This window comes from Ctenopharyngodon idella, chromosome 11 (genome assembly GCF_019924925.1).
Source record: "Ctenopharyngodon idella isolate HZGC_01 chromosome 11, HZGC01, whole genome shotgun sequence".
In the NCBI taxonomy this organism is placed as follows: Eukaryota; Metazoa; Chordata; class Actinopteri; order Cypriniformes; family Xenocyprididae; genus Ctenopharyngodon; species Ctenopharyngodon idella.
In genome coordinates, this window is record NC_067230.1 from 17,264,059 (window position 1) to 17,278,365 (window position 14,307).

Here is a 14,307-nt window from a genome sequence, read left to right on the forward strand (position 1 = left end):
CAGCACAAACCAAAGAAACATCCACTATAACCCTGAATACAGTACAAACTGAACTGAATATATATGATCAAACACAGGCCTGTGAGACATTCAGCACTGACTCATTAACCTTATTTCACTCGTTTTTGTTTGTTTGTTTTTTAATTGTGGAGTAATTTTCTCTTCTTCTTCTCTCTCTCTGATGACAGATATAATCCTTCATGTAACGCGTCTCTCTCTCAGATCTGTCCTGCTATCGCGTCATTTCTGAGATGCTGCAAACGCGTCTGCAAGAATGAAAATGAATCTCACTAAATACAGAAGATTCAGTCCAACTCTCTCTCTCTCTCTCTCTCTCTCTCTCTCACTCACACACACACACACACACACACACACACACATTGATGCGTTTAAATGAATGCGTTTCTGCCCGAACCGGTGTGTGTTTCATATTGGCTAATACTCATTTTAATTTCTACACGAACTGTCTGGAATCGCTGCAGTAAAGCGCATTAAAACCTTCATATTCTTCACAGCCGAGTCAAACAGACCAACCATAAATCAATCATGATTTAAATGTTTCGTTTTAGAGCAGCGGTTTATAGGACGAATCATAATAATCAATCAGGTCAGATGATATATTTTTATTTCTATACATTTGTCTTTACATTTATAAGTTTATTCATCTCGTTTTCTTTGAAGAAATATAATTTGATTCAATTAACCGCATGTGACAGAACAACGAAACATTTAAATGCTTCTTAAAAATATATTTTCGGTATCAAACTTTTATAGATAATGAGCGAGAATAAATGTGGCAAACACAGAATCATCTCACCCAAAGTGATGGATACAGATATCAGCAAAGACCGAATGAAACCATCAGATCTGAGGACCTCACCAAACGAATAAAAGATGAAGGAATTCTCAAGAAATCAGGAAGAAAAATCCACATCAGCTGTATTTGTCATGAGATAAATCCTCTTCATGGCGCGCAGGTGAACACCAGACTCAAATGATGATGATGAAGAGGAGGAGAGATCTAAGATGATGAAGATGAAGCATCAGTTAAATGTGTGTTTTCTCGTCATCATCTTCAGCGCACATGTGTGTTATTGAGCAGGTCCAGTATCTCCATCATCGCGCGGCGGATCGCAGCACATCTCCGCACATTCAGTCCGCAGTGCGCGTCACATCCACCGGCTCCAGTTCACCGTTCGGCGCTCAGACACACGCGAGCACAGCCGATGACAGGCGCGGGTCTCTGGATGCTGCTGCGTCCATCCTCCCCTAGAGCAGGACGAGAGAGAGAGAGAGAGAGAGAGAGAGAGAGAGAGAGAGAGAGAGAAAGAGTCAGTCACTGCAGACGCGCACTGCCGCCCAATGGAGAAGATCTTCTGATTCCAGCAGCCATAATGCAGGTGAGGGACACACACACACACGCACACACACACACACGCACGCACACACACACATCAACAGGACACACCAGAACATTGTAAGATCGTGTTTATAATTTGAACAACAGAACTGACATTTTATTTGGATTTTGCCCAATTATGCATAATCCTCCACACTGACATCATCCGATTTTGAGAGACTTTACAAAGATCCGTCATTCCGCGGCTGGATTGGGATGTTCCCGGTGTGTGTGGAACGTGAGGCTCATGAATGGCTCTTGTTTGATTCCTCCGTGGGCCCGTCAGAGCTGTGGCCTCTAAAGCGCCTCTCTGTGAGGGGAATTTCGATGAAGGGCTTCGACACCGAAGAAAAGAGCCCTCAGAGCCTGAGTGGCCCCTCTGTCCTCTCCGTGTCAGAGTTGCGGGACAAACGTGACTCCGTAATAAATGGAAAGACAGACAAATGCGGCTTTGATTGCAGAGAAATTGATCGCCATTAGCGCTGTTCCATCATTTCAAACCAAACAATTACAGAAAAAACAGCTTTGTTTGTTTGGTTTTTAATTTGAGCCACTTGGACAGGAAAAACTTTACAAAGACAATAAAAATGCATATCAATTTGCATATTAAATGAGTGAAGGCAAGTGAATTGGAGGTCTTTTAAATTGAGATGAATGGCAGAACATTAGTTTAAATATATTGTATTTAAACGAATGATGTTCGACTTCACCAATCGGAGATCACTAAAATTAATATTAAAGAGGTGTGTGAACTCGCAAGTATGATGTCAGACACTGTAATTTGCTCTGGCCCCCTCCTTGTTTGCCAGCAGTGTTACCAATTTAGGGATTTTGTCACTAGATTTAGTGACTTCTCCGCACCTTTTGAGACTTTTTTCAAAAGTTTAGGGACGAATCTAGCAACTTCTTGGACAAACCTTATCTAGATTCTTATTTTGCCCACTGATCTATATCCATATTTATATAGATCAATGAATTTACCATTATGATGTCATCTAGTGACATTTAGCTACCAGTTTTAGTTACTTTCAATCGAAAGCAGTTGGCAACACTGTTTGCCGGAGTGATGAGATACTTAACAGACTGCACGTGATGTCACCGTCGGCCGCTGTGATTACGGTAACGCCCACTTGTGTGGCAAAAAGACTGAGTGGCAACATTGGTTTTCATCATGAATGCTGCAAAAAACACACAAAGCACATCCAAAACAGGAATAAGCTTTGCAATTGAATTTACAATTAGATTTGACAAGAAATCTGAGATTTATTTTTTACATGCTGCTGAAAGCTACAGAAAAGAGAAGCAAATAGATCGTACAGAAACAACTGGACTCCAGGCAGAGAAATGTGGATCTGCAGTTATCATTTTGTGTCAAAATGTTAGATTTTGAGGTAAAATCATACCCTATATGTTGTATTGACAATTCATCAATTAAACATTTACCATCTTATATTCTGCATAATTGGGTGTTTTTTAATAAACACTGACAAAAACTATACAAGTTTTATGGCTGGACGATGTATATAACACTGATATAAGTGATCACCCAGATTTTGACCTATAGACCCTTATGTAGCCCCGCCCCTTTTCAGCGCTGTGCTTGTCTTTTGATTTCCGGTTTTTAATTGCACAGCGATCTTATTTATGAACGAACTGTTCGTTTTAAAATCTTCCTGGTCGGTCTACTGACATTTGTTAAGACATCTGCTTTAAACATTACAATGCTCATGATAACTTTTGTTAACTCTACATTAAGTAAATCCACTTCACCAGCTAAATATTCTTTGACAGCAATGCCATATAAATATACAGGGCTACCGCAAAAACGGAAGTTCAAAGACAAAATTCTAAAGATGGCTGCGCGCACGTTTCTCTGGCGCATAAGGTCTATTGTATATAAAACGTTCACTGGCAGATTTGCGTTATGTATTTCCCCAGCGTTGAAATCAGGCACATCTAAATGTCAGGAAACACTATGTCAATATCCATGGATTTGGTTTCTTTGAGAAATTGTAAGGAACACTATTGAGCTCAACCTTTAGTGTAATCCTTTGTTTTACTCGCGTTTTCGCAGTTTACCCTATTAAATCCCGTCATGCAGCAGATCTTTTTCCACTCAGTCTGGCTGAGGGAGCATGTTCCGGCGGGAAAGTGACGCCAATGCATATCCTCTATAGGACGACAATTTACAAGGAAATACTATTTTAAGTATATTTACTTAAAAAATACACAAAATTCAATGCGTTACTTACTCACCATTTAATTGTAATTGTTTGTAAAATTTGAAAGCTATTTCTGAGTGAAAAATTGTTTCAAAGTAAATCCTAAATCATCTTGTAAAAAAAAAAAAAAAAAAATATATATATATATATATTTCAAAGTTGTAAATAAAACTGGATTAGATTAATGATGAAGATTTTTGGAGCATGTTTTAAAAGAAAATATGATCCCACTTTATATTAAGTGGCCTTAACTACTATGTACTTACATTTAAATTAATCATTTGATACAATGCACTTATTGTGTACATACATGTTTTTACATTGTACTTGTAATTACATGCAGGCATTTTTAAAATATATCTGTAATTATTTTCTGTAATTATATAATTACACTGTTGACCCATTCCTTACACCTTACCCCCCACCCTTAAACCTACCCATACCACCAAAGCTTTCCCTAACCTTGCCCGTATCCCACCTCAATAGCAGCAAAAGTGTTTTGCAACTCAATATGAACCCAATAAGTACATTGTACTTACTTTTTGAAGTAAGTACATAGTAGTTAAGGCCACCTAATATAAAGTGGGACCGAAAATACTATTTCAGTCCTTCTACTTCAAAATTTCACTAATTCACTGTGCCAGTACACTGCAAAAAAAATCTCAACTCATTATATATATATATATATATATATATATAATTTTTTTTTATTTTTTGCGTGGGTTTTTTTTAATTTACTTGCTCCCAAAATTTGAGATGACCTTTTTTAATTTGTTCAAATCGAATACATTGGACAAATCAACTGGATACATACAGTAAATTATGTTCAGATGACAAAAATCAGAAAGATTTTTTACAGTGTAGGGAATGTTGGGCAGAAAAATCATGGCCAATAGCAAAGCTATTAGATTAACTATAATTACTGGCAATATTTCAGTAAATCAACTTGTGTGCCATTGAGCTCCAGAACAGCCGGCTGGTGGAGAGCAGAAAGAGACTCAGTCAATCTGTGTATATGGATGATTGATAGAAGCTGATGGGTAAATGTGGTCAGAGATCGGCTCAGTGTCTTTCTACAGACCACAGGATGAGCGCCCCCTGCTGGACTCCCTCTTACTCTTCCAGCGGATGTAGTTTTCCCAATGAGGTCACCCATCCATCCAACTAACTAACCCGTGTCAGCCCTGATCAGCACCAGTGGGACACCAGACGAGTAACAGCTCTGTCTCTATAGTGCTGAATGACTGTCATGAGCACAAACCTACAGGACAAACAGTCACTGATAGCCTGTGTCATTATCGAATCATCCACTTCAACAGCGAAGGCAAGAGTGGAGTCAGAGAGCTCGAGGACGAGTGCTGCTTTTCAAGTGAAGCTTTGCTTGAGTTAGAGTTGAGAAGGCTTGATTAGCAGAATCAGACGTAGATGTTTTCAGGTTCAAACAAACAAACAAACAAACAAACAAACAAACAGAAAATCAGCTGGTTATCACTGTGTGTTTCAGTGTGAGTCTTGATGAACACCTCACTGGATTCTTCTAACAGTGTCTGACCCGACGTCAGAATTTCATGCATTCTATGACAGAGAACAATAATAATACTGAGACTAATTGTTATTTCCTCTTTTTGACACTCAAATCATATTGTGCATGTCCAGGGAAACCAAGAGCCACAGCATGGATCTTCATATGTTTGAGATCCGTTCTGATTAACAGTGGAGATGTTTGCTCAGAAGGTTGTTTTAGAAACCAGGACGAGTTCCAGATTGCAAATTCTCTTATATTTCTATTCCGTTCTGTTTTATTCCATTGTGAATGATCTCACATTTAACTGGTGACTGCTTTTTGTGCTTTGGGAAAATTAAATCCCTATCTATGTTTGCACTGTGAACCGATTTACTATAGAGCCCTGTGTATGATTGAACGCTGAAGAAACCAGCAGTATAGATTCATTTACTGTAGATCCAAATTACATTTCAGTTCAGCAGTTATAGAGTTCCCTGTAGAAAGCCTGAGGCCTTGATTTTACACGCCTGGAGCGACAAACACCAGCGGGAAAGTTTCCACTGAATTCCTTCAGTCAGCTTTCCCGTCATCAGCATTCAGTCCTGTGACAGTGATGCTGTGAGGAAGAACCGGCATCAAAATATTCTTACGTTATTTAATAATGTATAGCCTTATTATTTGGTAATTCTGGTGAATAATAAAGTGAATATGTTCCTTTTGTTAAATGGGTCATGACATAGATTTTTTATTAAGTGAATATTTTCACTTATAATGCTAATAAAGTTTTTTGCACAAAAAAGAAAAAAAAAAACAATGTGGAAAAACGATTATTTTTTTAACCCTCATTCTGAGCCTCTGTCTGAAATGATCCGTTTTTAAGGCGCGGCTCCTTTAAGGCGTGTCAGTAAATGGTCACTGTTATGATTGGCATAAGATAAATTAGCATAAGATAAAATCATCATTAGCATAAGATAAAAGACATACAGTAGATCCTCCATGGAAAACTGCCAGAAAAACCATGTCACGTCACAAATCCCGCAATATCCAAAAGCGCCGTATTTGGAGCTTGATTAATAATGCTTTGATTATAAAGAGGAGGGTGTTTTAAGCTCTGAAACTTGTTTTAATTGTACAGAGACCTCTTATAAGACAAATTATTTCTCATGCCATGACCCCTTTAACAAGCCTACATTGTAAGTCCTAATTACTCGTGTATTTAACATGTGGTTTGAAGGACATTTCTGTCCACTTCGTGTGTCATGACGAGGCATCAGCCCGAACAGAAGCTCTTACACTGTTGAACAGCATGCAGACATTTCAGATTTGCTCCTAAAGGGTATTTATAAAAAGGCAGAGCCTGTTTGTACTGAGTGCACATGGTCAACTTTGTTTTCACTGACTCTGTCCATCTGTGCAGATATTTTACAAACAGCACATCACTGAACAGCATCTATCACTGGATGCACTTAGTGGAAACAAGATGCTGTTTGTTGCTTTTTTACTTGGTGCAAACAGAATATACCACTATTTACCCTAATCATAACACATCTACCTTTTTTTACACTGTTTAAATAGACGCTGCCTTTTACAACAGTTCAGCCTTTGCCATTTGAAAAAAACACCAGTCAGACTACAAATCTACAATCCATTATTATTATTTTCATTATTACTACTGCTGTTTGATCAAACGCTGTGTGTTTGCTCAGTATTGGCCATTGACACTATTGCTCAGCGTCTCAATATTGGACTTGAGTTCTGCTGAGGTTTTCACTGGTGATGTGAGCCAAGCTTTACATTCACTTGAATTGATCACAACTCATCTAAATGAAGCCAACTGGGAGATTATTGGTAAAAACCACAAAAGAGGCTCAAACATGTGAAGAGATATGAGCTCCTGGCATTGGGAAGCATTACTCACAAACATGCAGGATAAAGCCGTGGATCCCACAATGCCTTAGAAATAATACCACCCGTTAGACGAGGGTGTCAACATCATTAGCCGGTTACTGCTGCCCTGCATTTCAAACGTCAATTAAACATCGAGTTAGCCAATCAAGGCATTGTTGTGATGTCATGGGATGATGCGAGTCCCATGTGAGACATCAAGCGCTCACACGTAATTAATGCAGATGGCCCAGCGTTCCTCAGTCCTCTGGAACCGCAGCGCAAGGACGAGGAATAATGATGAGAACAGCGAGGAGGAGACTTCAGAGAAAATGGCTTAGAGTCGCCACGCTATGAAACGAGCGAGACCTGGAGAGAGCCAAACGCGAGCATTCCCATTGACTTCCAATCATACACTAAAGACTGGAAACATATGAAGCTCATATGAAGAAGTTTTATATTTCACTGCATTCCAAAGATGTTTGGTGAATTCGTGTCACATGAAGATGTGTGATCAATAGAAGAACGATACGTGACCTCTCAGAACAAACTTTAAAGCTGCAGTTTTGTAGCGTTGCAGAAAAATGGAGTACTGTATGTTTGTACATTCTGGATATATTATTAGTTGAATTTATATTTTAGAAAATATGCCGCAGAGAGTGAAATTTTGCATGTTCAAAGCCTAGTGTGACCGCCCACTTATGTGATCATGCTTTTAAGAGCCAATCAGCTGAGTTGTAAATGTCATGTGACCAATGACCAGCGACTTTATGGAAACTCCATATCTCATTTGGAAGGCTGCACCCTCCGTAGGTCGCATATGTCATTGCGGATGTCTCATTTCAGAAAGTAACCATTATAAAATTGATTGATGTAATAGTAATTTTTCTGAAATGAGGCAGTCTCGATGTATGCAGCCGACAAATGTGACGCAGCCTTCAAAATGAGACACGATTCACTAGTGACGTCACAGACGGCAGATGGGACAAACACAAGAGCATGACACACTTTAAGAGCCTCCAAACAACAAAAAAAAAGCAGCTGCTAGAAGATCAGGAGATGTTTGCTCTATATTACTGCAATAAACATGAATGGAGAAAGATGCTTTTCTCCCACATAATGGTGTAGCTAGAGTCAGTGATGAAGATATTTCAGAGACGCCAGCAGATTTCACCTGACTGATCCTTCACACGAGAACATCACGCTCTCTTCCTGACACGCTCCGCCACGATTCTCTGTCATTCTGTCCTCTTCTGAACGCAGATTCAGCTTCTCGTTTGTCACTGAACGGCTGGGAGAGGATGGTTAATGGCGTCAGCTGTCATTTAGCAGACCGGCAGCAGAACTATTCTGACACTGAAACGGTTTCCAAGGCAAAAGTTCAACAGCAGAATCAACGAGTCTGTCAGTTCTCTCAACAGCGTTCCATCATTATCTAGCGAACGAGCGGCAGAAAGAGATCACTACTCGCCCCATCTATACACTTCTTACCCATCAGGCACTGCTGCTCTGATTATTTGTTGACTTTCATAACGTTCTGACGACGGCCTGATTGGATGCACTTTACCGTTTTATATCGTTTTGATTGCATGCATAAACCGCTCAAACTCTAGAAGGTTCTGCCGACCTTGTGGACGTTTAATTGCAGCAGCTGTGATACGGCATCATAAAGTTTCTCTCTGAGAGTCCTGTCTGGGCATCTGGTGTTCAAATGAATAATAATCAGATGAGAATCTAATAAAACACATAAATATGTAGCCGCAGGTGGAGGAGAGAAAGGCGAGAGAAAGGTTAGGTTTATCTGAAGGTGCTTGATTGGCAGTGGCCTAGATTCGCAGTCGTCTCCAGACCTCCACACACGTGCGTCTCCGCCGCCCCATTTCCTCTGTGCATCGCTCTAAAGTGTGTCAGTCTGTCCCGGGAACATTTGGCAAAGCGGACGAGCTTTTTCTGCCCCAAACGATTCTCCTTCTATCTCTCTCCCGCTCATGCACATGCCGTTTATATGCCAAGCTCTGTCTGGAAGTGTCTCGGCTCGCTGCAGGACGGCCCCGGGGTGACACTCCTCACCCGATCCCTCGTATCCCATCAGCCACGCAGACAAACAGCACCAGATCTGAGTGGAGAGAGAGAGTTTAGTGGATTTAGGTCAGCGTGTGTGGGTTAGTTAGCGTGTTAAGTGCTCTGAATGAGTTCTGGAGTCTCGTTTAAAAATGGTTTGTGTTCTTTTGCCTCTCAATAATGACTAAACCTACTGTAGAAATTTTCTGTTCTAGAACAGTTACTTTGAATGGCACAGTTAAAGTCAGCATGAAATCACAGTATTGCAGTATTTATTCTAAATGATTTATCCATGCACATCATTATTGTTTTTTTTATTTTTATTGTTTTTTTTTTTTATTTAAATTCATGTTCCTGGTAATCTTGAATCAGAATATCTTCTCCTCCCTCTTGCAGCATCTCTCCTCTTCTCTGATGACGAGGGCGGGGCAACGTGTCACTCACATGAAATCCACCAATAGCAAACCACAACCATCCAATCAATTACCCACGGACAAAATCAAGCCCCGCCCTACATTTGTTCTTGTTTGAGAAGCCAATTCACTCTGATATACAGCACAATAGGGGAGAAAAGACGAGCGCAACTAGTTTTCATGCCATCTTTAAATGTAGCATTTAATGAGAAAGAAAATTATTTCAAAATTATATCATCTGATCATTTATTTAAATTCGTTTAGTTATTTAATATTGCTCCTTTAAATATCTAAAATGCCTCAGATTCTTACTGGGACAAACCAGAGTATAAAATAACAAAAATAAAAGTTATATTCAATGAATCTGTTCAAAATGTGTTTGAGTGCTCCTTTTACATCACAAAAAGTGATGTTTCATTTAACCCTCTATTGCTCTTCGCGAATGAATGAATGTATTATATTTTATTTCGATAATGTTTTTTATTTAATATTTTGTATTTTTAGGGGATTTTATGGTACTAAATTGTATTTACGCTGTAGGTATATACCATGTATTCACTTTTTGAGTATAGACCTGAAAATGAAATTTCCAACTTAAACTGTCATAAAAGAATTTTAAAAGAATTTTACGTTCATTGTTATGAAAAATGCACAAAAATACTATTTTCAATTTTCATATGAAATATATATTTTCAAAAACACATTTTACTCTAAAACTACAAGTAAATCAAAGCCATAAATCTAAACAAGTTGTGTTCCAAATTTGAGCTTGATATCTCAAAAAATGAGCGTTCAGTAAGATTTTGTTTGGCTGCAGTACCAAACGCTTCCACTAGATGAAATTTGTCTTCCATTCATTTCCAATGCTCTCATTTTTGACTGCCAGGATCACAAATGTGACTATTTCTTTCAGGACCATTTAACCTTTTCGAATCATGACCATGATTTTTTCATTCCATGACCATGATTTCTTCATTCCAATGAAGTAAAAAAATTCTAAAAAGACAAAACCCTAACTGACCAAAGAGCACCAGAGGGTTAAACATAACTATAAATATAGGGTTAAGTTTAATATATTTTTGAATCTACAATAAGACTTCAGCTGAGTTTGCATCGTTCTGAATAAACGCTCGTTTCAGACTGAAGCTTTTACAAATGCGGCATGGATGTCCAGTTTGTTTTGCCACAATGATCCTCATCACACAGAAGAACGCAAGACAAAGTTTCTCATGTGAACCAGAAACTCAGCGACCATCAGCACGCGTTTCCATGACATCCATTAAAAATCACCTCATCTTCAGTCATTTCATAAAGCTTAACTCCAAATTTGCTCTCTTTTTAAAGTCATAGTTAAACTTCAGGTTTTTATCACTCTTGCGAAATTGGATTAATTTGCAGCCTAAATGGAGTTCCATGCCATGTTCAGAAGTGGTGTAATAAATAGGCAAAAATCTCATTTAAATTGCAATAATAATTGAAGTACGGTCCCAGCGATTCATTGTGAAATAATGACGTCTCTTTCAAGTTCCATTATGCAGTTTGATTTTTATAATGATCAAAACTGTCGAGTTTCTTCATCACATTCACTCAGAAAGCACCTCTTTTATAGAGCGCAGCACAGATTTCAGGCTCAAAAGATGAGATCAAATGTTTGTTTTTGAATGACATGAAATAACTGCATAAATAAAGACAGAACATATAATAAGAAGAGAAGCGCTGAAACCATCGTGGAATGTGGAAGAAAAACATCAGCGGCGTTGCTGTAAATAGAGACTTTCTGAAGATGTTTCAAGGCCGCAGAGGATCAATCTTCTACATTAGCATAAGATAAAAGACATACAGTAGATTCTCCATGGAAAACTGCCAGAAAAACACACTTTGCATTTTCTGTTCAATACGTCTGATAATGTTTCTATGTTTTACATTTACATGATCAAAGGATTCGTATATGGAACATCAATTTTAACAAATCAGTTTAACTGTAATGGTACAGTACCATGGTACAACATCCAAAAACCACCGTACTTCTTGGCACCTGTTAGTGCTTCGAGAGGAGCTGCAGCTCGTCCGTGGAGAATCTGTGCTCGCGTCTGCTGAGAAGATAAAGAGTCCAACAAGATTCTGCTCAGATTACAGGAAACACACATAAAAATACAGGAGCGATGGAGGAGATAAAGTAACCCACTAAACTCCCAGAACAGCCACACACACTCATCTGATACAGATACACACTGCAAGAGTTTATCTGCTTCAGTGCAGCATATCAGACATACACACACACACACACACTCATGTGGGAACCACGGATCCATCCATCACTCATGTCCAGTGTCGTTCTTTCCTCTGGGATTGAAGCACCACAGAGGGACGATCAAACTGGGAACAACACGCAGGAATCTGAGCAGCCTGTAACTGATGAAGAGAAACTCAGATGCGGGACGGAGGGTTTGAGGAGCCAGAAACATCTGCAGGATGGAGAAAACCGACAGGCAGATGATGGAGATCGGAGCGAGTGTTCAGATCAGACTGATGAAATGATTCAGAGTGAATCACATTGGGAAACTGAGCAGTGATTCTGTGACCTTATCAAGAGTTTGTTCTATAAAAACAGGGTGGTTTTCACTCACGTCCCACAATCCCACAAAGTGTCGGCGTCCAGCGGCTGTTCATTTATAATCATCTAGAGTTCGGCTTCATTTGCTGATTGTTAGTTTGTCAAGAGCTGCAGTGAAAACAGAGAGTTCAGGTTAAATACAGGAACACGTTCTTCTTTCAGACAATTCTGTTTTTACACCAAATTTTGCATTCATGTTGTTCTGAGACAGAATCACAATTTATCTTCGGATCAGACAAGCTGAACATGTTCTTCTGTCAGGACCACTATCGTCAAATATGATTGATAATTGCATAGAGTTTGTATTGACGGTATGGTTCTGTTCTGGGCAAGAACTCCCTGCGCATCCATGCAGCCTAGCAGGGAGAGCAGCAATGCCAGAACTGACGCTAACGCTGGATTTCTCACACTCATTTCCAAGCACTGAGTCCAAACTAGAGAATCACATTCCTAATGAGATTTCCCTGTTTTCCGGATCTTTCCAGGAGATTCAGTCCTGCTTCAGTCCTGCTCCGGTTCGTCCCGTCACTTAAAGATCAAACGTTTTCAGTGACATCAGAAAAGCTTTGCTGTGAGTTTATTAAGACTGAATCACTGAATCGTTCGTGATTTAATGGAGTCTTAAGGACTGAAGCATCATAAAACTTGAACTGAACTGATCTGGATAATGACACTATTGTCTTTTTGGAGCTGCTTCACAGCAGAATTTAAGAGGCTCATGGATTTTGGCTCACTCTCTCTCATTTTTGTTTTGTGTTCTTGTTTGAAGAGTGGGTTCTTGAGGTTTTGTGTTCCCATTTTTGTTTCCACAACTCCACAAACCCCATTTCCAACAGTTATTTGATCCCGGACGAGCCCCCAATTTATGTTACAACCTGGCTCAAAGTCACAACATAAAGAGGACACTTCACAAAATAGGTTTCAATAAATAAAATATAAGTTTATTTAAAGTTAAACAAATAATGTCTAGGGTCAAAATATTAAAGAATAAAAAAAGGAACAACAAATCAAATAACTGTTGGAAATGGGGTTTGTGGAGTTGTGGAAACAAAAATGGGAACACAAAATCTCAAGAACCCACTCTTCAAACAAGAACACAAAACAAAAATGAGAGAGAGTGAACTAAAATCCATGAGCCTCTTAAATAGAGTGCCACGGGTGCGGCCCATGATCAGCACTGGAGTCCCACCCATCCAGGAGGAGCCTCTGTCCCTGCAGTCTCACAACAAAAGACAAAGGAAAAAGGGGCAGAGCTGTAACAGTGACGCTGCTGTATGTTGAGAATGCTTGTGCTCACAGCCATCAAACTCTCCTTCTGTTTTCTGCTGAAAACTCATTTAACTGGCTTTAACTCAGTGAACCCTTCTTCCTGTCACATGATAAACGCACTGAGACACGTTCACTGTGTACTTTATTTAAATATGAATAATTTCTTGCCGTTGCATAAATTTAGGATGAGACCTTCAATCAACGAGTCGAGCACGCGAGGAAGATGCAGAGATGCAACACTCTTCATGATCAACATTCAGAACAAAGATTCAATACGTTTGAACTGATTCACACTGATCATGTAAATGGTTCATTTACCCTGGTGACTGATGATTGACCGTGTTGATTTAGACAGCAGTTAGTGATGCTGCTCTTCACCTGTCAAAGCCTAGCAAAAAACAAAGCCGAGCGTTTAATATCACAGACTGTGTGCTGTTCATATGTGCATCTCTGAGAAAGAGAACCAGTAGATGACGGATGCATCATTCAGCCAACCAGAGAGCCTGAAGCCGTGCAGGGGCCAATCAGAATCCTCCCGCTGGTCCCTTAATGCCAGCAGAGATAAATGAGAGAGAAATACAGAGGAAATTGACCTGATTTGTGCAGCTGTATATATTAACACCATCTATTCTACAGAAACAGGAGCCGTACGGAGGATTCATTCATTTACAAACATTATAAAAGAAATGAAGGACTTGAATCACTTCACTGCTTTATTTCTCTCCTACGGGAGGATGAAGTTACTGCATGACCTCGTTTTCCTCACAAATAATAACTGGAAGGCTTTTTTCAAATATGATCTTTCTTTTGCTTCAAATCTATTACATTGCCTTTGTGCTGAATGTCAGACTGTTTGAACATCTGAGATGTTTTGATTGTTTTTCTAATTATCATTTGAACATCTGAGATGAATCGACCTGATCTCTCTCTCTCTCTCTCTG

General features: G+C 39.3%; 1 protein-coding gene and 1 long non-coding RNA gene across 6 annotated transcripts in view; one reads left to right on the top strand and one right to left on the bottom strand.

The window, feature by feature from the left end:
- Positions 1 to 1,268, bottom strand: part of il1rapl1b (interleukin 1 receptor accessory protein-like 1b) — a 137,581-nt gene extending 136,313 nt beyond the window's left edge. For 2 of the 5 annotated variants that reach the window (XM_051913330.1, XM_051913327.1), the window contains exon 1: positions 818 to 1,268. The gene's annotated coding sequence lies outside the window, so the exon portion shown is untranslated. The remainder of the gene's footprint in view (positions 1 to 817) is intronic. The other 3 variants (XM_051913329.1, XM_051913325.1, XM_051913326.1) reach the window with 2 other exon arrangements.
- Positions 1,269 to 1,275: 7 nt separating this feature from the next.
- LOC127522975 (uncharacterized) overlaps positions 1,276 to 14,307 on the top strand; it is a 30,867-nt gene continuing 17,835 nt past the window's right edge. Inside the window, exon 1 of the long non-coding RNA XR_007932790.1 lies at positions 1,276 to 1,400. This is a non-coding gene — a long non-coding RNA (uncharacterized LOC127522975). The remainder of the gene's footprint in view (positions 1,401 to 14,307) is intronic.